The sequence below is a fragment of the Taudactylus pleione genome, unplaced genomic scaffold, assembly GCF_031769625.1.
Source record: "Taudactylus pleione unplaced genomic scaffold, aTauple2 ptg000562l, whole genome shotgun sequence".
Taxonomy (NCBI): Eukaryota; Metazoa; Chordata; class Amphibia; order Anura; family Myobatrachidae; genus Taudactylus; species Taudactylus pleione.
Window position 1 is genome coordinate 2,052,233 of NW_028284964.1, and position 23,321 is coordinate 2,075,553.

The 23,321-nt window shown below is 46.6% G+C and overlaps 1 protein-coding gene across 1 annotated transcript in view; it reads left to right on the forward strand.

Moving 5' to 3' along the window:
- DCC (DCC netrin 1 receptor) overlaps nt 1-23,321 on the forward strand; it is an 845,884-nt gene that overhangs the window by 781,020 nt on the left and 41,543 nt on the right. The gene's annotated exons all lie outside the window — the stretch shown is intronic.

Here is a 23,321-nt window from a genome sequence, read left to right on the forward strand (position 1 = left end):
GGCATGTTTGTAGGGATTGGAAATATACAGTAGGACAGGAGGGGAGAGAGGGAGGTTGTGTTTAGGTGAAATCCAGTTAAGTGCAAATTGTGGTCTATTATAAACCAACTAGCACAACAATACTAGTAAAATTCAATTACTACAATTTACAAATTGAATGGGAACAAATTAAAATGTGGTATTCACCTTGAGTTATTTAAATTAGAAAAAAAGAGCATTTAAATATGTTAAAATTAGTCAGCACTGAAAATTCATGACATAAAATTAGTACAATACAGTATGTAGAAAGGAAATAAGGTGAGCAAAAAAATTGAAAGTGAAAAACAGATTGCAAAGCAGAGCTATTCCAATCCCTAAATGTATTCCGCATAAGCAGTAAGTAATTAAGGGTATAATATAGGACCATGAAATGACATCCTGTACAAAAATATATAAAAATTGAAGATAAAGCTTTGATCCTGTACATATATTTTTATGGTCAATCTGTAGTCACAAGGGAGAAAAATCTGCCAGGTTGTATTGTGCAGCAATAGCCCATGCTCGTCATTAAGGGGCCTATGTATCTTTAAATATTTGCGGCATATTTCCCGAAAACACCCATTTTAGGGGGATATCCGAAAAGTATCCCCCTGATGTACTATGGAGGGACCGCAGCAAATATCGCCAATATCTGCCAATATCTGCTGTGGTCCTTCCTCCGGAACCCACCTTGGCAATGGCCACTGCCAAGGAGGTCTGTGGACCGCACAAGCGCAACCGTCTGGATAAAGGAGCGAATAGACCGCTGATGTGGTCACTTCACTCTGAGCCCATCGCAGGGACAGGCTTCTGTCAGAGCCCCCTGTCCCTGTGTGCGCTATGACACACATTCAGGCGGCATTATCACCTACTGCAATGCGATCCTGGGCACTAATATCTGGCCCTGATTCATTGAGTATGTCATTCTTGATAAATGGGCCCCTAAATGTGGGCCCCACAGGAGGAGGTGCACTTACTGCTAAACAAGGTTAAGACAGAGAAGGCATCTGACCCAGATAGTTTTCACCTCCGTGTGCTAAAGGAAACAAGGGCCTGATTCAGCAACGTGCGCAATTGCGATGACTTACGCAGATCGAGCGAATGTTAACCACTGAGCATGCGTATGCACCGCACCCACTGCGTGAAATGAGACATGCAGTTTCTGCGCCGGGTCAGACCTGGTGTCAATGTCGCGCGACGGGCCGATGTACGATGTATAAGCCGGAGTGCGAGGTAGTAAGAAGGTGAGAAAGCAGCAGTGGGCGTCTCTACGCCGGCTGAGCTGTGGCAGGCATTAACATCGTATCGCAGCTGCGTTCCGTGCGAATTCGCAGCTGCCTACGCAATAGAAATCCATACTGAGGGCCTGATTCAGACCCGCTCGCGAGCACTATGCACTCGCAAGCGGGTTGATGGTGGCCCAGTGCGCGAGACCCGGATAGCGACGGGCAAACCGTCGCTCCGGGTCTCGTACCAAAGGGGGCGTGCTGTCGATGTTGAGTGACAGCACGCCCCCTTTGGTGGGCGGGCCGGGGGCGTGGCTGCCCAGACGGAGGCGTTCCCATGGGAACGCCTCCCGCCTGGGGCCGGCCCCACTGACATCACAAGTGCTGTCAGTGGGAGTGCTTTCGGCTCTGGTAGAGCCGAAAGCACTCAAGGGCTTGCGGCAACGAGACCCTACCACAAGGGTCTCGTCGCAAGCCCAATGGTCGCGATGGTCTTGATCATCGCGACCATCTTCCTGGCCGCTCGCAAAAAACAGAAGGCCGGCCCTGATTCAGAGCGAGCGCTCTGAATCAGGCCCTGAATCAGGCCACTTATTGTAAGATCACTTTTGCATACATTTGTGGGCTGCTTATGAGTGGCAGGAAGCAGTCATATTAACAAAGTAACAGGATCAGACCAGGAATAGTACAGAGCCGTAACTAGACGTTTTGGTGCCTTGTGCCAGAAAAGGCATTGGCGCCCCCTCCAAAGAGGGACATAATGCACATGAAAAAGGGCCATGGCCTCATGGGGACGGGCCAGGGAAGAGATAGGGGTGACCAGGAGATGCTGGGAATAATATAAGAGAAAGCTACAAGTGAGAATGATAATAAACAGATAACTGACAGGCCCAAACAGCGCCCCCTGCCATGCGGTGCCCTGTGCCATGGCACTGGTCGCACTACCCTAGTTACGGCCGTAAGACTAACTTCTGCTAAAGCTAAACTACGTAACTGATTCTGAAATATGCAGTTATAAAATATAATTAGCTAACACAGTAATAGCTTGGTTTCATGCCTAATGAGTAAGATTAGTTTTTATGAGCTTGTACAGTATGTTCTTACCTGGATCTTGTGTACAAATGTGATCTAATTAATCTATAGCAAGTTGCTATTAGCAACCAAAGACTTTGTAAACTTATATATTCTACATTTATTTGTTGCTACAGTATGAGCTACAGGCAGCACATGCTACTATTTTGTCAAAAGCTACTTGGCTAAGAAGGGGAACAATATTGTCATGATCTTTTGAGATCCAGAACATTTATACATCTTTATTTGGCCACTTCTTATGCACTTTTTTTCCAAAGTAAATAATTTAAAACAAAAATACTTGAATTCCCTCTAATAGTCAACCCTGAGCTGTGGATTATTTACTGAGTTGTACTTAAAACTGTGGTCCTTATTCATTATGGATCGCAACTGCAACAGCCTACGCAAATCGGTCGATGGTGCGTACTGCGCATGCGTGAGTTAGCATTGCGATCGTTTGGCGATCATTCAGCAGAGAGAAAGCCAACGCAGACCAGTAGTCAGCGTTTGGTGGTGGTGATGAGGGGGAGTGGTCAGAGAAACGCAGACGTGCTTGTACGTCTGGGCGCCATTACAGGGGCGTGCATAAATTAGCCACTGCGATGGCATACGCAGCTTGTCTACGCACTGCGTGTGACGAGGTTAGCAATTTCTGAGTAAGGTCAGATCTGCTGTAATTGTGTGTGAAGGGCCGATGTTCCCGATGTATACACAGAACTGCATGGTATTACGGATGTGAGATAGCGGTTGAGGGCGTCTCTATGCTGGCTGTGCGACGGCTTTGCGATTGCATACATTAGCATATTTTTGCAGCAGACCTCCGAACGTAATTATAGCTGCGATCGCAACATTCGACAAAGGGTGCGAATTGCCGTTACCGTGGCGTCTAAACGCCTTCAAAGGCAGCCCATCTCGCACCCTTCGCACGGTCAGCCCAATTAACACAAAGTGCTCACTATCCTACGGGGTAGCAACAGTTTTGTGCAAGATCCCACACCGATTCGGCGGGGCGAACGGATTCGCCCTTAATTAAATTCCCCTCCTGTAAACGGTAGTGAATAAAGCACAGAATTGTGTGTTGACAAAGATGAAATCATATAATGGTAATTTTAAAATGAACAATTACATTTCCTTATTAAGCAGTTTTGCACACAGGGGACGGGATGCACTATTAATCAATAATGCGGTCAAACCCCCGAAAATGCCTTTTTTCGTGGGTTTGACCGCATTTCTGATATGCACCAAGCTTGGGAAAGCAAAGGTGGACCCGATGAGTGACGCCATCTTTGGATGGCGTTACCCAGTAAAAGCCTATGGACTTCTTTCCGCAAAGTTCTGTGAGAATAATCCCTCTCTCGCAAAGGACAGCTGTCATCGGGAGAGCTGTCCTGCATCCTGCACAGAGGGCCTGATTCAGAGCCGGACGCTCTGACAGAGCGCTTGCTCCGAATCAAGGCCGGGCATTTTTTTTCAGAACGGCCTCCTGGCCGCTCGCATAGCTGTGGATGACCACACACAGCTATAGCGAGCGGCCATGATGATGGTCGTGATGGTCAAGACCATCGCGACCATCGGGCTTGCGACGAGACCCTTGTGGTAGGGTCTCGTTGCCGCAAGCCCTAGAGAGCTTTCGGCTCTAACAGAGCCGAAAGCTCTCCCACTGACATCACTTGTGATGTCAGTGGGGCCGGCCCCAGACGGTAGGCGTTCCCATGGGAACACCTCCGTCTGGGCAGCCATTCCCCCGGCCCGCCCACCAAAGGGGGCGTGCTGTCACTCAACATCGACAGCACGCCCCCTTTGGTACCAGACCCAGAGCGACAGAGTGCCCGTCGCTATCCGAGTCTCGCACATGCACACGACGGAGCCGGCTCCGTCGTGCGCATGCGCACTGGCCTACCATCGACCCGGTTGCGAGCGCACAGCGCTTGCGACCGGGTCTGAATCAGGCCCAGAGTCATATTAGAGATTAATTAATTAGTTTCATTATTCAATGACAAAAAATGGGGAGATTCACCCCAACATCATCACTAGCAATCCTCCGACATATCCTGTATTCTTGCTCATCTCAGGCCAGCTTGCACCCGCCAACTACTCACAGTGTTGGCGGCCATTTTGTGTGCTGAGCCAGTAAACAGCCTATACTTTCACTAAGACTAAGAGATGTCCCTGAGGTACGAGGCATTTCCTGCCTCGACAATGCCACTATATTCTTGTGTATTAATATGTGAAACCCTATAATGGTTGAATTTGCAAAGCGCATATTTATTTGGTAGCTGCTGCCTATTTCTTCTCCCGTCGCCGCGCGAGTTCAGAAGTCTATTAAATATGAAAATAAATTAAAACGCAGGAAAGATGTAATGATAAACAAAGACAAATGTGTTCTATAATTAGGGGAGGGTGTGTTTGGGGCCCACACAACAGCCTTTGCATGCTTAGCCAAGCTGAAAATTAATATGCGGCAGGATACTTTACTTAATTTTCTTCAAAATGTCTGTGGGGAAATAAGATATTAATTAGATATAGGCCTGTTGTGCACTATGTGGCAGAAATCCATGTAGATTACAGCACATTAATTATATGTGATGACCGTTACCGGTGACTTTCCCTAGCAGCCAATAGCATCCCGTTCTCAGTATTAAATGGGGCGTCGGAAATCTGCTAGTGGGATATCCAAGAACGTGGCACGTTGCTTTATTCCCAGATGAGAAAGATCACATTATGACAGAACTCACAACTAGTGATTAAAGATGAATTCATTACTGGCACCTGCACCACAGGGGATAGAGAACCTCTGCGTTTCCCGCATTTTGTTTGTAGAACAATGAGCCCCTCGTGCTCTGGTTCAGGCACAATTACAATGATATGAAATGACGAACTGAAACACAGAAAAGTATCAGCTGTGGATTAGTATAGTACAGCACACCTTTAGCGCAAGACTAAGGAGCGATATTGTGCTGGATAATCATCATTTGTCTATTTTGTAGGGGATCAGATTAATCCTTTTATTATAAAAAATAATATAAGACTATAGCAAAATAAATCTATTTCCTTTGGAGACATCAAACGCAGTCATCGTGGGCCTGCTGCATTGTTACACGTACGCCCATTACGTAGCGTATCTTGTGGATTTGCACAGCACATGCACAGAAAACAAGTGGACGTGATGCAGATTTGTACATAACTTAATTGTATCGATCTTTATAGCCAATCTGGCGTGAGAAGAGTTGTTGCCACGTGGACAAAGTTTAGTGACGGCAAGTTCACGCAAATGCGGGCCACGTTTACCTGCAAATATTTGCTTATGCGCCTTTTCAGAGGCCTATGTTTCGCATCTGCTGTATAGAGGTGCTGGTGATAGTGATTTGTCAGTAAATAGTAGAGTTTTGCTGAAAACTGTACACACTCTAACTATTTGGTTTCGAGTTGTACCGAGTCCCGGATCGGATCACTTTAGGCTTCCGAGTAGAACCGAGTCCCGACTTGGGTCTTCTTGCCAAGTTCGGAACTCGGATCTCAAAACTGGATCTTGTTTTGTATTGCATTTAAGTCCCTCGTGCTGTGAGGTGGTCAAAACTGACTGGAAATGACTGGAAATGAATGTTATTGATGTTAATAAAACTATAGGAACAAAAACAGGTGCAACTTACATGATTTTAACTGTTTTTATCAATGTTTAAAGAAAACCAAAACCGAACACGATAATTAGTAATTTAGAACCAAAACAAGGGGGTCTGCGCACATCTCTAGGTTTTATGTTTGAAAGCATGTGCTTATATACGTATTACACATACAGTATACACACAGGGGCCAATGCAAAGTTGGGAACAAAGTACTAAAAAAAAAAAAAAGTGCTACTTTGCGACTGGACTTACCATGTTGCAATGCAAGGGGTGCACAAATACAGCATATTTGCAAATATTGGAGTTTTCCTCCATGTGAGAAGCCCGGGGAAGAGAAGAGAAGCAGGTGAGAGGTGTTGGGGGCGTCATTAAGCCCCACCCCCTCATGGCAATTTGCAGCGCGCTGCCCATATTTAAATAAGGGACGGGGCAAAATTACGCGATTCTCATAGAATCGCGTCATTAGGTCATTCCACCTACTCGTGGACCCACCGGTCCGCAAGAAAATTCTAGGAAGTGGGCAGAATGCGGGAGAAGTGTCTACCCTTCCAGGGTGTCGGGGGGTTACCCAAAAAATCGGGAGCCTCCCGTGTCTTCTGGGAGGGTAGGCATGTATGAAATACAGTTATTCATTTTTTGCATGCAGGGTAAATACTGGTTGCCTTTACATGTAGCCTACAAATGCTGGACTTCGGCTAATGAGACGGACCTCCCAAATCTAAATCTCTCTGCACAATGGAAATCTCCCCCATCTGGCAGTGCAACACGGTTTTGCCCAGGTGCAGATTTGCTCCTTCTATTTGCTTTGCCCAGAATCAGCCCCATAAGCTTTATAAAGAACAAGACACTTATTTTGTATCACGAAATGAAGAAGAGCTTCTTCTGTTGTAAACATTCTTTCTGGTGTTTCATTCAACACCAGCTTATCTCAAGGTCTCCCGGTTATATTACATTACACTTAGATAAAAGACATTTCCTTTTGTTTTATACTGACAACCATTTCTTCACGCCTGCAACGATGAAAGCTGCTGTAAACATGGAAGTAACGCTTTCAATGAGTTAGTTTAATCACTTTGCAAATCATTAACCAAACAGACCCTTTTATGGGAAGAGTGGAAGCTTATTTACTAGCAGTCCAGTGTAAATGTGTAGTGATCTATCTAGTGTTACGTTATACAATTAAAACCCTAGGATAATATGCCCCCCCAAACATGAACGTAGTGCGACAATGATGCATATTACATTTAATTAATGTTGTCTCATACAAACTACAGTAGGTGCTGGAATTGGGATTTTACAAGCAGTGTCGCCGGTCAGCGCATAAACATTGGAACATACCACAGGACCTTTGACTTTTGTAAAGTGGAATAAGATTAATTGTCCTCTGAGGGGACGGCCATGTCACGCTAAGGGCGTGGTCACGTTACAGTTGGCATGGACACACCCCCAGGGCGTGTCTAGCGCTTCAGAAGCACTATTGGAGCGTACACACGGTCAGATTTGTCAGACTTGTCAGATTTGTCAGATGAACGATTGAACGATTTGAACGATTTGAACGATTTTACCAAAGTTTTGAACGATTTGAACGATTTGAACGATTGAACGATTTTTGACTGCATTAAAATGAATGGAATCGTCCAAGTCTGACTGCAAACCCATCAGATGTCAGATATCGTTATCTGACAAACGGGAACGCGCATCGTTGATCGTCCATCATTCAGGCATGTCAGATATGAACGATTTTCCTTCAGATATGAACGACTGAACGATTTTTAAATCATTATCGTTCATATCTGAAGGAAAAATCTGATCGTGTGTATGCACCGTATGTTGAACCAAACTCTCGAGAAAAGACTCATAAACCGCACGAGCGCCAACTTCCATCGACTCAGGACAAATGTGCTGCTCAAGTATTTGCGAAATGTACGATGTAGTCACACAGGGAGCACACTCTTTGTTGTGCTAGTGACAGGTAATTAGGCTCATCTACACAAATAAATAAATATTATACGCCCACTCTTGTACAGTTAGTAATGTTCTGTAATGACAAGGAGCACTAATATTATCTTACCAAATAAATCTCGCTGTGTATACGTAATGTAGCATACAGTGGGCTGTAGTTAAAACACCGACGTGCGGAATCCCGACTGAAGAAATCCCGGCGCCGGGAATGCCACTACCCGGCTAGAAGACCGGGGCCGGAATGCCGACAGGAGGTGACATTCTGAACATAAGTATAGCGGGGGCTGGTTAGGACTTAGCCGCGGGGGGGGGGGTGGTTAGGTTCAGATGGCGCAAGGGAGGGGGGGTTTAGCCTAGGGGAGAGGGAGGTTAGGGTTTGATACCCCGGGGGTGGGTTAGGGTTTGGCACCACTGGGGGGGGGGGGTTAGGTTTAGGCAGTAAGGGGGGAGAGTTAGATTTAGGCATTAACGGGGAGGGTTAGGATGGGGTGGGGGGAGGGTTAGTGTTAGCATATAGAAATAGAGGGTTAGGGGGAGAAGGGGGAAGGTAAGTATACTTACCCGACCCTTGTCGGGATCCTGAGCATCGGGATGCCGCTGTCGGTATATTAACAGCAGGCATCCTGACTGCCGGGATTTCATACCCATTCCCATACAGTATAGCTTTTTGTTTTACAGTGGGGACATGACTTTGAAATGACTAAATCATCTGACTGCTTCAGTGCCATAACAAGGCTCTATGTCGCCCTGTGCCGGTCCCACCTCCTAAACCCGCAATGTCATGACATCACACCCTAAGCTCCGCAGACTGCAGAGTGCCTGGCCGGAGCTTCCCTTGGAGGCTCCGGGCGGCTCTGCAGTAGACACCCTGCTAGCCACATGCAGATGCCATGGTGCCGGCCAAAGGGCACCGCTCGCACCCCCCAGTTACCGCCCTGGACTGCTTTCATGACATGTAGCATTAACATTATTTACATGTGTGCTTATACTGTATAGCACTAACATATTCCATTACACTGTACAATTGACGACTGCTTATGGGTTTATTTACACTGAATAAAGATAAAAAAAAGGGGAGATGTATCAATCCTATGAGAGATAAAGTGGAGAAGTTACCCATAGCAACCAGTGAACTTCTACCTAGCATTTATCTAGCACAGTCTATGAAGTGGCTGAAGCTCAGGGGCGTATTTATAATGTGTGCAAGGTGAGCGGAGCACATGGACCCCTGGGTCCAGGAAGCCCCACACACCGCACACCCTGCGCCCATTTAAAATATACTTACCTCTCCGTCTTCTCAGCACCGTCTGCTAAACTGCAGAAATCACTGTGAAAATGGCCACTGCGGCCATTTTCTGGTGATTCACGCATGCGCAGTAGAGATGTCCCGGGAATGTGGTGCAGGCGCCATGTTCCTGGAGACCAGGGCATGTCACATTGCTAGAGTCTACTGCATCGCCGGAGAGGAGGGGGCCCAATCGAAGCCTGCACGCGGGCCCCCTCCTCTCTCAAAGCGCCTCTGCAGAAGCTGATTGGTTACTATGGACAATTTTAACAGTTTGGGGCCTATTCATTAAGCACTGATGTTGGATAGTTCTAATTTAGTATCCAACTCGCTGCGAGTAGCAGCAGTGGATACTAAAACACCAACATTGCTCTGTGGTGGAAACAGCTGACACAAAGTTCCTGATGGCCAGCAGAGGGAGCCGAATAAGGGGGGAGGGATCCAAAAGGATTCCTTATCGCAACCCAGACCTCCTTCCTATAAGGAAATGGGGGTCCGGGAACAAACAGCATCTGAAGATGGCGAAGGTTCCTGCTGTCAATCTCCAAAAAGGTTGTATTTTCAGATGAATATCGGACCACCTACTAGTCTATGGCCCAAAAGGTAAGCAAGAGATAGAGGACCTCATTCAGAGTCGGTCGTTGCGGCCGCACGGTCGTATGCCACCGATGTTCGCTATACTGCGCATGCGTAAAGTTCGCAATGCGCGGGCGCAAACTAGCCGCTACGATCAGAAATTTCTCTCTCCTTGAACACAGCCAGGTCGGTAGTTTGAGTGACAGATGGAGGCGTTTGTGGGTGGTAACAGGGGAAGGTGCTTGTAAACGGGGGAGTGGAGATCTGAACGCAGGCGTGCCTCATTATGCGAACGGCGTTTTATGGGAGTGCATACGGATTATGGGAGTGCATAATTAACAAAGTAGCGTCATGGCACATGTGACATGGGAGGTTTTTACACTGACATGATCGTAGAGCTTAAGTGAGGGTATGGTCAATCTTAAACTCTGCGACCAGTGCCGATGGTTCCCGATGGTCTCGATTAATCCTTATATGCCCGGAGATGACATGTAATGCGTATGAGAAGGGGGCGTATTTTTTTGTCTTCCGACCGCTTCCTCCCCTTGGTCGGCCAACTACCGATCCGAACTTAGGGACGCAACTTGCAAGGGAATAATTTGAATATCCGGCCGATTTTTTTCCGTACGACCGTGCGGCCGCTTCAACCGACTCTGAATGAGGTCCATCGTATCTCCTGCGTTACCTTTATAATGAATGGCCCCCAATATTTCATTTCTACAACAGTAGGTGAAAATGTTAAAGGCCCCTTTTTCTCTCTGGAAGGTTTGATACATTTTATCCTCAAAGAGAGAGGAATATATTTGAAATATCATTTTTCCTCTGATTGGCCTTACTGACGTCTACCTGCAATTGCTCACACATATTAATTCTGTGCCATATAGAATGGCTCACATAGTTTGTGTCAGTAAATACAATAATCTGTTTTTCTCTTGAGTTAGGGGTTTATGTATCAAGCAGTGAAAAGCGTGGAGACGTGGACCAGGGAAGATGTTGCCCATATCAACCAATCAGCTCCTATGTATTATTTTATAGACTGTACTTGATAAATGCTACTTCAAAGCTGATTGGTTGCTATGGGCAACATCTCCCCTGGTCCACATCTCCATGCTATTCACTGCTTGATACATAGATCCCTTAGAGCTAAGATGAGCCTTTGTTCCGTGCGTGGTTGCTGCCACCATTTACCCCTTAGCAGCTGAAGATATGCCTCTTAGGGTCCATAAACAACAGCGAGACCTCCTGGGACTTGGGTACTAACATAGGTTGCCTAATTCAGATTGTATTTATTTATTTTTTACCAGTTATTGGTATAACGCACACATATTCCGCAGCGCTTTACAGAGAATATTTGTCCATTCGCACCTGCCCCAGTGGACCTTACAATCTATGGCCCTCATTCAGAGCCGTACGCTCTGAGCAGAGCGCACGCTCTGAATGAGGGCCGGGCTCCATTTTCATGGAGCGTCCTCCTGGACGCTCGTATAGCTGTGGGTCACCACCCACAGGCTATACGAGCGTGCATTGTGATGGCCGCGATGGTCGAGACCATCGTGACCATCGAAATTGCGAGCCGGAGCCTGCGGTTGAGGTTTTCAACTGCAAGCTCCGGAGTGATTTTGGCTCTATCAGAGCCAAAATCACTCCCACTGACATCACTAGTGATGTCAGTGGGCCGGCTTCTGACGGGAGGAGTTCCCGTGGGAACGCCCCCGTCAGGGAGGCACGCCCCCAGAACGCCTACCAAAGGGGGCGTGCTGTCAATCAACATTGACAGCACGCCCCCTTTGATCGGACACAACGAGCGAAGGACTTTCCTTCGCTCGTCGCGTCTCGCGCATGCGCACGACGGAGCTCTTTCCGTCGTGCGCATGCTCAGTCCATAACATCGACCCACTTGCGAGCGGACAGCCGCTCGCGAGTGGGTCTGAATCAGGCCCTATATTCCTTATCACATGCTCACACACCCACACACACACTAGGGTTACTTTTTGTTTGGACCCACTTAACCTACCAGTATATTTTTGGAATTTTTGTATGAGATCTCATGATGTATAAAATATTTGCGCTCTATGCATTGGACAAGGCCAACTGTCTGCGCTAAAATGTTCCCCTATGGCTGATTTTTGGAATGCAAATAACAAGGCCGGAGCTCTGCATCGAGCTGGTGTCTTCAATCAGCCTTTCAACGTTCAGCAAAACAGAAGGACGCAGCAGCATTTGAAGAGAATCCCTTGCCCTTGATAAGATAGAGGATAGCATTTGAAATCAGTGCTCTTTATTTTTCATCTGGCTGTGTAAATGTATACTCGACCCACACATGAGAAAGAGAAGGAGGTCCTCAGATGAAGAGCAGAAATGACCTTCAATGAGATTCAACGTTCAATACTTCACATTCTATCCCTTAGTAATGATAAATTAGGAATCGCCTCTTACTGGAGAACACTGGTATTTACATGGCAGCCTTATCAGTCAATGAGTCTTCAGAGCACAGGCCAGGGAGAGGTTTGTCTGTACAGAGCTTACACACCATCACTCTCAGTAAAGGTCTCAGTGCTATGGGTAAATATTTACTAAAGTGAGAGTTTTTAGAAGAGGAGATGTTGCCTATCGCAACCAATCAGATTCTAGCTATTATCTTCTAGAAGGTGTTAGATAAATGTTAAGTAGAATGTGATTGGTTGCTACGGGCAACATCTCCACTTCTAAAAACTCTCTGTGTTTTGCTCTTTACACCTGGTGTGTAAATTATCGATTAAATATAAACTGGTCTCAGAAATGTGTTGATAATGTAACGGGCATTCCTGGGCGGTGACAGGGAGGTGGCATAGCGGACGCATGGAGTTTACCCGTCTTTTGAGCGTGTTGTGGGAGTGTCGCTAGTGTGTCGCGGATAGTGGCTGCATACAGAGACGCTCAACCGCTCACATAGCAGGCCATGCTCGGGCGGAGAAACTGCGCCTGCCATAGGGCTGGTGCAAGTTTTGATGGTGCGATGGATGGTGCGTACAAAGACGCGCACACAATCGGTATTTCAGCACCTGCGGATGCCGACAGTGGGCGTCTCAGTCCTTGCACATTCGGACGGACGGGTGTACACCAAGCTGGGGCTATTTTGTAGCGGAATTAACAAAGTTGCAGACTGGTGACCGCCAATAGACGCAGATACTGACGCTGCTGCGTCCAACTTAGAATCAGCCCCATAATGTACGAATTCCCCTTTTGCCATTCTACACTGTAAGCCTTGTCAGGGGCAGTTCAATAGAGGTGGGGTCTATGTGCGGTCTCCGTGTCCCCACCCCCCAGGTCCCAATTGCTGGTGCATGCAGAGAATGGGGCCGGCCCCATTTTCTCAGTGATCTCTGCAGTGCACAGCGGAAATGTAAGCATGGGTGAGGGGTGTGCGGTGTGGGACCCCCTGGATCCTGCACCCATTATAGATATGCCCATGGCACTGGGGCTGGGTTGCACGGTAGTCGGCCACAACTGCAACTTGCATTGCGTGGATGAAATTAAATGCAGATATTTCCCTGTATCCCATATAGGGTTGGTCTAGTTGGATAGATGACATAGCTTGGAGTTATAGCTATCATCCTTATCAGTGCATATTGGCACCAGCCCTGTCCTTGGCGCAAGGGAACCATCTGAAAGCAGCCATATTTCTGCATACGCACAACTCGGCACAGCCAGCAAGCATACATGCCCTTAATACACTCTTCTTCATAGTAGAGATGAGCAATTCGGTTATGTTGAAAACCCGCTCAGGTCTTCCAGTTGTATCTCAGACCTATAAACCAGATACTGCGTGTTTTTTGATTGCATGTATAATATATATATATATTGTGACACAGTCAGGTTAGGGGGTCCCTCTCCTGGGTAGAGGACTCCTTCCTTTCACACACAGCAGCTGGGAAACAGTACGCCAGACTGGATTCGAGTACAAGCTGGTCGGCGCCAGTCTTTATTGTACAATGTCAGAAATAATATAAAGAAAACATAAACATAAATCCTAGCCCTGTCGGGGCACTAACTTCACAGGTGGTTCCCTCACTACCAGAACCTGGCAGGGCCTAATGCCCTCACCAGCAACAAAAGCACAGCACAACACTCATGGATAGGTTTTCAAGTGTCTCTGAGCAAACTCCCTGTCTGCTCTCCCAGGTGAGACAATCAGCCCCCAACACACTAGGCTTATATTGGCCACTCTCAGGTGGAAACCCTAACAAGCCTGTTACCAGGCTGCGAGAACCAAAACCTGGAGTGGCCGTGGGTGGAGCCCTCCCTCTCCTCTCACCCACAACCCCCAGGTCCCAAACCGGCTTTTCAAAAAGCAGAAACTCAAGCCTGCTACACTGCAGACTTTCTCCTGGGGGTTTAAAACACATAAGACAGGAATCTGGGACAAATGTACCTGCCACAGACCACTTTACCAATGATCCTATCACATATCCCCCCCCTTTGTTTCGACCTGTGGGGCGGAACAACTGAAGCCCCCAAACAATGAACGCGTGACAACGCGTCAGCATTGGCCAGCTGGCTTCCTGGCCTGTGTTCCACTGAAAATTTAAAAGTTTGTAACGCCAAGAACCATCTCGGAATTCTCGCATTACTGTCCTTATTTTCGGACATCCTCTTCAAAGGGGCATGGTCAGTGATCAATTTGAACTTTCTTCCAACCAAGTAGTACTTGAGAGCCTCTAATGCCCACTTTATGGCCAATGCCTCCTTCTCCACTGTGGCATAGTTTCTCTCATGTACATTCAACTTTCTACTTAGATAGAAAATAGGGTTCCTCACCCTCCTTGTTCTGGGACAGGACCGCTCCTATACCTACTTCTGATGCATCGGTTTGTACTATGAATTCCCTTTCAAAATTAGGAGTCATCAGGACTGGTTGGGAACACAACGCTACTTTCAACTCCTGAAAAGCCTTCTCTGCCTCAGGACTCCATTCTACCATGACTCTTTGTTTGCCTTTGGTCAGGTCAGTCAGCGGGACTGCCATGGTGGCAAAGTTGGGTATAAACCTCCTGTAGTACCCCGTAATTCCCAAGAAGGCTCTCACCTGCTTCTTATTCAGAGGCCGTGGCCAGTTTTGTATGGCATCAACTTTATTGAGCTGAGGCTTTATCAGGCCTCTGCCAATGGTGTATCCCAGATATTTTACTTCCTCCATGCCTAAACAACACTTTTTTGGGTTGGCTGTCAAACCTGCCTTATAGATGGAGTCCAACACTGCTTGTACCCTGGGTAAGTGAGACTGCCAATCAGGACTATGAATGACCACGTCATCCAGATAAGCAGCCGCATACCGTCTATGGGGCCTTAGAATCCTGTCCATCATTCTTTGGAAGGTAGCAGGTGCCCCATGTAGCCCGAAGGGCAACATCTTGTACTGAAACAAGCCCTCGGGCGCTGAAAAAGCTGTCTTTTGTTTGGCGCTCTCGGTTAACGGTACTTGCCAATACCCTTTGGTTAGGTCAAGAGTGGTTAAATACCTTGCCGTCCCTAGTCTCTCAATCAGTTCATCCACTCTTGGCATCGGGTAGGCATCGAATTTTGAAACACTGTTCAACTTTCGGAAGTCATTGCAGAAACTCCCGTCGGGCTTTGGAATCAACACAATGGGACTTGACCATTCACTATGTGATTCTTCAATAACCCCTAACTCTAACATATTTTTAATTTCTTTCGACACTGATTCTCTTTGTGCTTCTGGTAACCTATAGGGCTTTAGATTAACTTTAACCCCTGGGTCAGTGATGATGTCATGTTTAATGACCGAGGTTTTCCCAGGTATGTCAGAGAACAGCACCCTATTTCTGATCAGAAACTCCTTGACCTCTTGTTGTTGAATTGCCGACAGGGTTTTTGCCACTGTCACTTCGGGAACTAAGGGCCCTGGATTTACTGGAGGGGCTCGGACGGCCGACAGTACCGTTCTATCTTTCCAGGGCTTTAACAGATTTATATGGTATATCTGTTTCGGCTTTCTTTTCCCCGGCTGGTAAACTTTGTAATTGACCTGCCCCACTCTTTCTAAGATTTCAAAGGGCCCTTGCCATTTAGCCAAAAGTTTATTTTCCACAGTGGGAACCAACACTAACACTCTGTCCTCAGGAGCAAAGCTGCGTAACCGGGCATTGCGGTTGTATACCCTCTGCTGTGCCTGTTGAGCCTGTTCCAGGTGCTCTCTCACTATTGGCACTACCACAGCAATTCTCTCCTGCATTTGAGAAACATACTCAATCACCGTTTTGTAAGGACTAGACTGCCCCTCCCATGTCTCTTTGGCAATGTCTAGTAACCCCCTTGGGTGTCTCCCATACAACAAGTCGAAGGGTGAAAACCCGGTGGAGGACTGGGGAACCTCTCTTATGGCCAACAATAAATACGGCAATAAGTAATCCCAATCCCTACCATCCTTGTCGACCACTTTCCTAAGCATGTGTTTTAACGTCTTGTTAAACCTCTCGACCAGCCCATCGGTTTGGGGGTGATAAACCGAACTTCTTAACTGTTCAATTTTGAACAGGCAGCATAACTCTTTCATGACTTTTGACATAAACGGTGTACCCTGGTCAGTTAGTATCTCCTTGGGTATACCCAGCCTGCTAAAGACATGAACTAGCTCTCTGGCAATGGTCTTGGTTGACGTATTGCGCAACGGGATCGCTTCCGGGTACCTGGTAGCGTAATCCATTATGACCAGAATAAACTGGTGTCCCCTGGCAGACTTCATTAAGGGTCCAACCAAATCCATCGCTATTCTTTCAAACGGCACCTCTATAATAGGCAATGGAACTAGTGGACCCTTAAAATGTGGCCTGGGAGCATGATACTGACACTCAGGGCAGGATGCGCAAAAGTCAGACACCTCTTTATGAAGCCCGGGCCAAAAAAACCTCTGCATTATTCGCTCAGTGGTTTTCTCTACCCCTAGATGGCCTGCCGTTATATGACCATGGGCCAGATCCAACACTGTTCTTCTGTAGGCTTTAGGAACTATTAGTTGTTCCACAATATCTTCCCTCTTCTTAGTCACCTGATATAACAAATCCTGACACATTGCCATGTGGGGATAGGACAAAGGACTATCAGGGTCTACGGGTTTACTATCAACTACTTTTACATTCTCCCTGGCTTTTACCAAAGTAGGGTCATTCAACTGCTCCACGGCAAAGACCTCTCTTCTGACCTCTAAATCAGGCAGACGATCACCTGGCCCAACAACACTTCCCACCTCAATGGGAGGCACATCAGTTGGCGGACCACCGTCATGTTCCGCATTCTCTAGTTCGCCAACCATAGTAGAAAAAGGGAATAACTCTGACTCAGAAGAAACTCCCTCCTCCACTACATCGACAACCTTCTCAAATGGATCGGGGTTGTTCACCTCTGGAACAAAACGGCTTTCCCACAACTTCCAGAAGTGAGCAAAGTCTCTCCCCAATATTGCATCGTACACCAGACCATGCACCAAACCCACAGAAACTATAGCAGAGCCACATGGTGTCTCGATGTTCACCTCGGCCGTAACATAATATCGAGTATCCCCATGTATGCAGGTCACACCCACAGTTTTCCCTGTATGCCTCAAGGGGTTCTCCAGCTCAGCTTTTATAAGTGTCACCAAGCTACCAGAGTCTAACAGTGCCTCTACTTGGTTGCCATCTACAGTGAGTACACACATGTGCTTATCAGTCTCAGCCTGCCGGTCAGCCGTACAGGCTGTCTGTGCAAAGAAAGACCCCCTGCGGTAGATATGAGCAGTATCACATTGCATAGGTTCAGTTGTAAGTGAACAATTAGCGGCAATATGGCTGAAGCCACCACATCGGAAACACTGAGTCATATTAATGTCTAGTCGTTTACGGGACAAGAACCTCCCTGGCCTGGCAGGCCTGTCTCCAGGTTCTACACCCTCAGTCTTAGGTACATTCCACCGCCCAGCACCCTTCTCCCCTGGAACAGTCTTACCAGTGTCTGTTGGAGTTCGCCGGTGCACCTTCGGGGCTCGGTGGGGCATACTCATCAGCTCCTCAGCCGCCACGTACCTCTCCACCAGCTCGACCAACTGGTCCGCGGACTTAGGGTCTGCATGGCTCACCCACTTGCGCAGAGTCACAGGTAATGATCGCAGGTACCGGTCCATCACGACCCTTTCCACGATCTGTGGTCCCGTCAGCGTCTCGGGCTGTAGCCATTTTGGAGGACAGATGGACAAGGTCATGCATCTGTGAACGTGGAGGCTTGTCCCTATGGAACTCCCAGCGGTGGACCCGTTGGGCACGAACAAAGGATCTCCTGTTTTAGTTTTTTATAGTCCTTGGCATCAGCCAGGCATAAGTCGAAATATGCTTTTTGTGGCTCCCCAGACAAAAAAGGTGCCACCAGACTTGCCCACTGCTCCTTGGGCCAACTCTCCCTTTCGGCCGTTCTTTCAAATGCGGCGAGATAGGCCTCCACATCATCGCCCGAAGTCATCTTTTGGAGGAAGTGACTGGCTCGTACGGAGTGAGTGGTGGTGGGAGGACCAGTAATAACATCTCTGGGCCGGGCGACCAGGTGCTGTACCACCTCTCTTATGGCCTGGCTGTTTTCCGCTAAGGCCTGGCGGGTTTCCTCAATGGCGACCTGTTGAAGTCTGTTAGTCTCCTGCTGAGCTCTGGTAGATTCCTGCTGAGCTCTGGTAGATTCCTGCTGAGCTGCTGTAGCTTGGAGCAAGGCCTTAATAATTTCCTCCATTTTGTCCTGGGGTGTAGATTGGAAGCTGAACCTTGCCTCTCTGAGCATTGGCTGATGCCTCCTCTATGGGACTCCAAGGACACAGTGTTATTTCCACACTCACAAATTGGGTGTCTGTCCCTTTAATTTTTAAATGGAAAGTTTTCCTCTTGCTGCAACTTCAGTGTGTGTGGTTGCCCGCATTCTCCACCATATTGTGACACAGTCAGGTTAGGGGGTCCCTCTCCTGGGTAGAGGACTCCTTCCTTTCACACACAGCAGCTGGGAAACAGTACGCCAGACTGGATTCGAGTACAAGCTGGTCGGCGCCAGTCTTTATTGTACAATGTCAGAAATAATATAAAGAAAACATAAACATAAATCCTAGCCCTGTCGGGGCACTAACTTCACAGGTGGTTCCCTCACTACCAGAACCTGGCAGGGCCTAATGCCCTCACCAGCAACAAAAGCACAGCACAACACTCCCGGATAGGTTTTCAAGTGTCTCTGAGCAAACTCCCTGTCTGCTCTCCCAGGTGAGACAATCAGCCCTCAACACACTAGGCTTATATTGGCCACTCTCAGGTGGAAACCCTAACAAGCCTGTTACCAGGCTTCGAGAACCAAAACCTGGAGTGGCCGTGGGTGGAGCCCTCCCTCTCCTCTCACCCACAACCCCCAGGTCCCAAACCGGCTTTTCAAAAAGCCGAAACTCAAGCCTGCTACACTGCAGACTTTCTCCTGGGGGTTTAAAACACATAAGACAGGAATCTGGGACAAATGTACCTGCCACAGACCACATTACCAATGATCCTATCACAATATATATATAAATATATATATATATATATACACGCAGGTGCCAAAATTTACCAAGATTGATAGGAAATGACTGGAAAAACAATGTTGTTGAGGTTAATAATAGTATATATAATATACTATACTATAGGAACAAAAACAGGTCTGAGTTACATGAGTTTTGCTGTTTTTATTCATTTGTAAAGAAAACCGAAACTGGACCTAATCAAAAGACGGGTGTCTGCGCACATCTCTAGTTGATATTAGCCTACGTGTAAGCATCCTTTTACTACACAGTTACACCATTCAGCCACAAGTGCAGATATCAGTGAGATGCGTGCATCTTGGAATCCCCGTAGATTAGGGCAGAGGCTCGCTTATGGAGCATGCATAGCACGAAGACTGGCAAGATCCGTCCACAAAACGGAGTTGTGTGCCTGTTTAATAAATCAAAAAGAAAAAGGGCACATTATGTCATGTATGTGAAGTCGCATAAACTGCAAATGTATCTCGGTAAAGAATTGCTCAAGACGCTATCAAGGCCTAAGTGCTATGTCATCATCTATCTATTTTACATACTGGTCATCTCCCGACTGGACTACTGTAACCTATTCTTATCTGGCCTCCCTGACTCTCTCTATCCACTCCAATCTGTCCTCAATGCTACTGCCCGGCTCATCCCCACATGCCCTATATTGGCTCCCCTTCCCCTTCAGAACCCAAGCCAAGTCTCTAACACTCACTTACAAAGCCCTCACCCAATCCTCTCCCATTTACCTCTCTGACCTCATCTACCATCACAATTTGCTCCACTAATGATTACTTCCTCCAACTCTCACCTGGAAGACTTTGCCCGTGCTGATCCCTACACCTGGAACTCTCTCCCTATCCCTATCAGACTCTCCACCTCCCTACAAATCTTCAAATAGGCTCTCTAGACCCACAACTTCATCAAAGCCTTGCCGCTCTTATCCTAACCCACCGCTCCATTCTCCTTCCTCCCTGTGTCTCCCCTCTGTGTCACCCCTGTCTGTCTGCCCCTCCCCTTTAGACTGTAAGCTCTCATGAGCAGTGCCGTTTTTCCTCATGTGCTTTGCCTTAGCCTACAATGGCACCTATCCCTTGGGTATGACTGCTGAGATGCAGCAATGTTTATAAGTTATAATAACCCATGTCCATGTCCTGCTATGTTCTGTAAGTGACTAGGGGGTCTATTTACTAAGCAGTGTTAGGAGACAGAGTGAAAAGTGATAAGGTGCCAGTCAATCAGCTCCCAACTGTCATCTCACAGGCTGTGTTTGAAAGATGACAGTTGGGAGCTGATTGGCTGGTACCTTATCACTTTTCACTCTGTCTCCTAACACTGCTTAGTAACTAGACCCCCTAGTTCTTGTTTTGTTCATACAGTTTCTGTTTATGTACTGTACCTTGTAAGGCGCTGCGGACCCCTCGTGGTTCCTTTAGGATCATTGCTATTGACAGATTCATACAGAAGACTAGGGATGTGAAATCCAGCATAAAATAAATAAAAGAAACACCAGATCAAATTGAGCAGCTACAAAGCAGATCATTCTGTCTCAGATATGCCTGCATGTGCTGGAATCTGGGCCTTTGTTTAGGTCGCCTAGTGGCTAATCTGGTTCTCACTCAGAATGAATACATTTTAAAGCACAGGTTTTTAACAATCTTATTTCAGAGGGATGGGGGAGCCCCCTGCTCACTAGTCAAAAAACAACAGCTGGTAATTCCACTTCCCTGTTAGTTTAGCTCTTTTTTATCTTACTGCAAGAGATATAGGGCCTGATTCAGAGCCGTTCGCTATTTGCGGTCGTTCGTTCAAAAACAAGGGGTGGCTATTCAAATGATCCGTTCGCAAATTGCAGTCTGTTCCCACCTCTAAGTCTGAACGAGCGAGCAAAACATACGCTCGTTTATTTGATAAAAACGCCCCCTGGCCGCACGCACCATACGTCATGTCCGCTATTTATTAGATTAATCGAGTACATCGACCAGCGTATGAACTGCTCGCTATTCTTGTGGTTGGTTTTTGCTACCACAATCTTGCGAGCAGTTCTGGCTATAAAATAACCCAGTGACGTGGTCAATGACGCTGCTATATTAATTATGCACACCCATAAAACGCCCGTTTTGACCTTTAAGCACGCCTGCGTTCTGATCTCCACTCCCCATTTTCAAGCACCTTCCCCCGTTACCACCCACATACGCCTCATTCTGTCACTCAAAATAGCAGGCATTCGCTATATTGCGAGCACATGAATTTCGGCCGCACTGACTGGTTCGCGCATGCGTATAACGATCCGTACACATGCGCAGAAGTGCGAACATCGCTCGGAACGAGCGTACTGCCGCTAGCGAGTGGCTCTGAATGAGGGCCATAATGGTCAGATTTGCTGATTTCAGATATAAGATTATATCAAAGACAGTAGCATGAATTGATACATTGCATCGATGTCTGATACAACAGATAGAGTCCCTGTGACCTGACCCAACTCTCGTTCATCGATTTTGTTAAACTGTCTGAAAAATCACAATAACTTGTATCGGTTCTAAGCCTATTTCTGCCACAGTCACGTACAGCACATGACTGATGCATGAGCCAGGCTCAGCTCTACAAAAAGCCAAAATTAGATGCCTGTATAAATTAACATGACAAGCTAGAGCTGAACCCGTGGGGGGTCCAGCTAATATTTAAACGCGTTATCCATTACCCACGACGGCCCTGAACACCATTTCCTCCATCAATATGGAATGAAAGTAAACAGTGCAGTATCATTGTATACACCAAGGTCTTTAAATAAATCTTCTATACATTAAATATTTGTAGATAGCTCTGAGCTCTCTGCAGCAGCTGACTGATGCACATTGCAGATTGTGTTGAATTTGCAGGTGCATTTTTAACCTGTGCTGGTCCTATACTGTATGCAGGCTTTATTTTCATAATTCAAAATATACTGTACTATATATTTTTAAAGATGTCTGCTGACCCCCGGGTTTTGATTTTGGCAAAACCACCCTCAAGAGTATTCGTTCGGAATTGGTTTAGATTTTGGATTAAAATCTGTCATTTGGACCCGTTTGTATTCAATCAAAAACCCAAAATCCAAATCCCAAGATTCTGTTTTTAAATCTGAGATCTGAATTTAAAGCAGACCCGAGTCGGGGACTCGGTTCTACTCGGAACCACAAAAGTGATCTGAGTCTGGACTCGATTAGACTCGGAACACTAATGTTTTCAGGAAAACTGAACCACACATCTCGCTCTCTCTCTAAATACTATATATTTTAAGTTTAACAATATATTTAAAAATGTGTTTTTCTTTTGTATTACCATACAGTATTTTTCCCCTTTTTTTGCCACTTGGAAACGTCCCAGGAGATTATTTGAGGTCTAACATCTCAATCTTTACTCCCCATTGGTAGTAGGAATTCTTATATTTAAAAAAAAAAATTATATGTTGCTATTTAAATAATTGGGGTCCAACCATTCTATATGATCAGTACCACTGATCTAGAGAAGCAAAACAAAATTTGTTCCGATATAGTAATTCGGAAGTCAGGCCAACTACACTAATTGTACCTCATGTGGTGTGTCGCCAAATTGGATATACATCCAGTGTGCATAGGCAGCTCAAATGAGGGGCTTGAGCAACAGATGTCATATGCTGAGAACTGGCTGCTGTCTGATTAAACAGACAACTACTGTACTAAAAATCAATAAAGCCGAAACAAACATTAGTCAGACATTGTATTTATGGCATCATTATAAGGAGGACACTTTTAATGATCGCACCTCAATGAACCGTTTGGAAGGTTGCAGACTTGCGTAGGTTGTTTTGTGGATAATCCATGGTTAGTTCCACAGTTGATAGGGCCAACATTCAAGACTTATTTCCCTCTGTTTCATTAATAGTTCTGGACCCCAGCTATGCTGTATCATTCAATAGGTTGTATGGAATGTTCTCCTGGTAGAGGTCATTGACATCATTGTCCTATAAGGTCAACTATTCATATGTC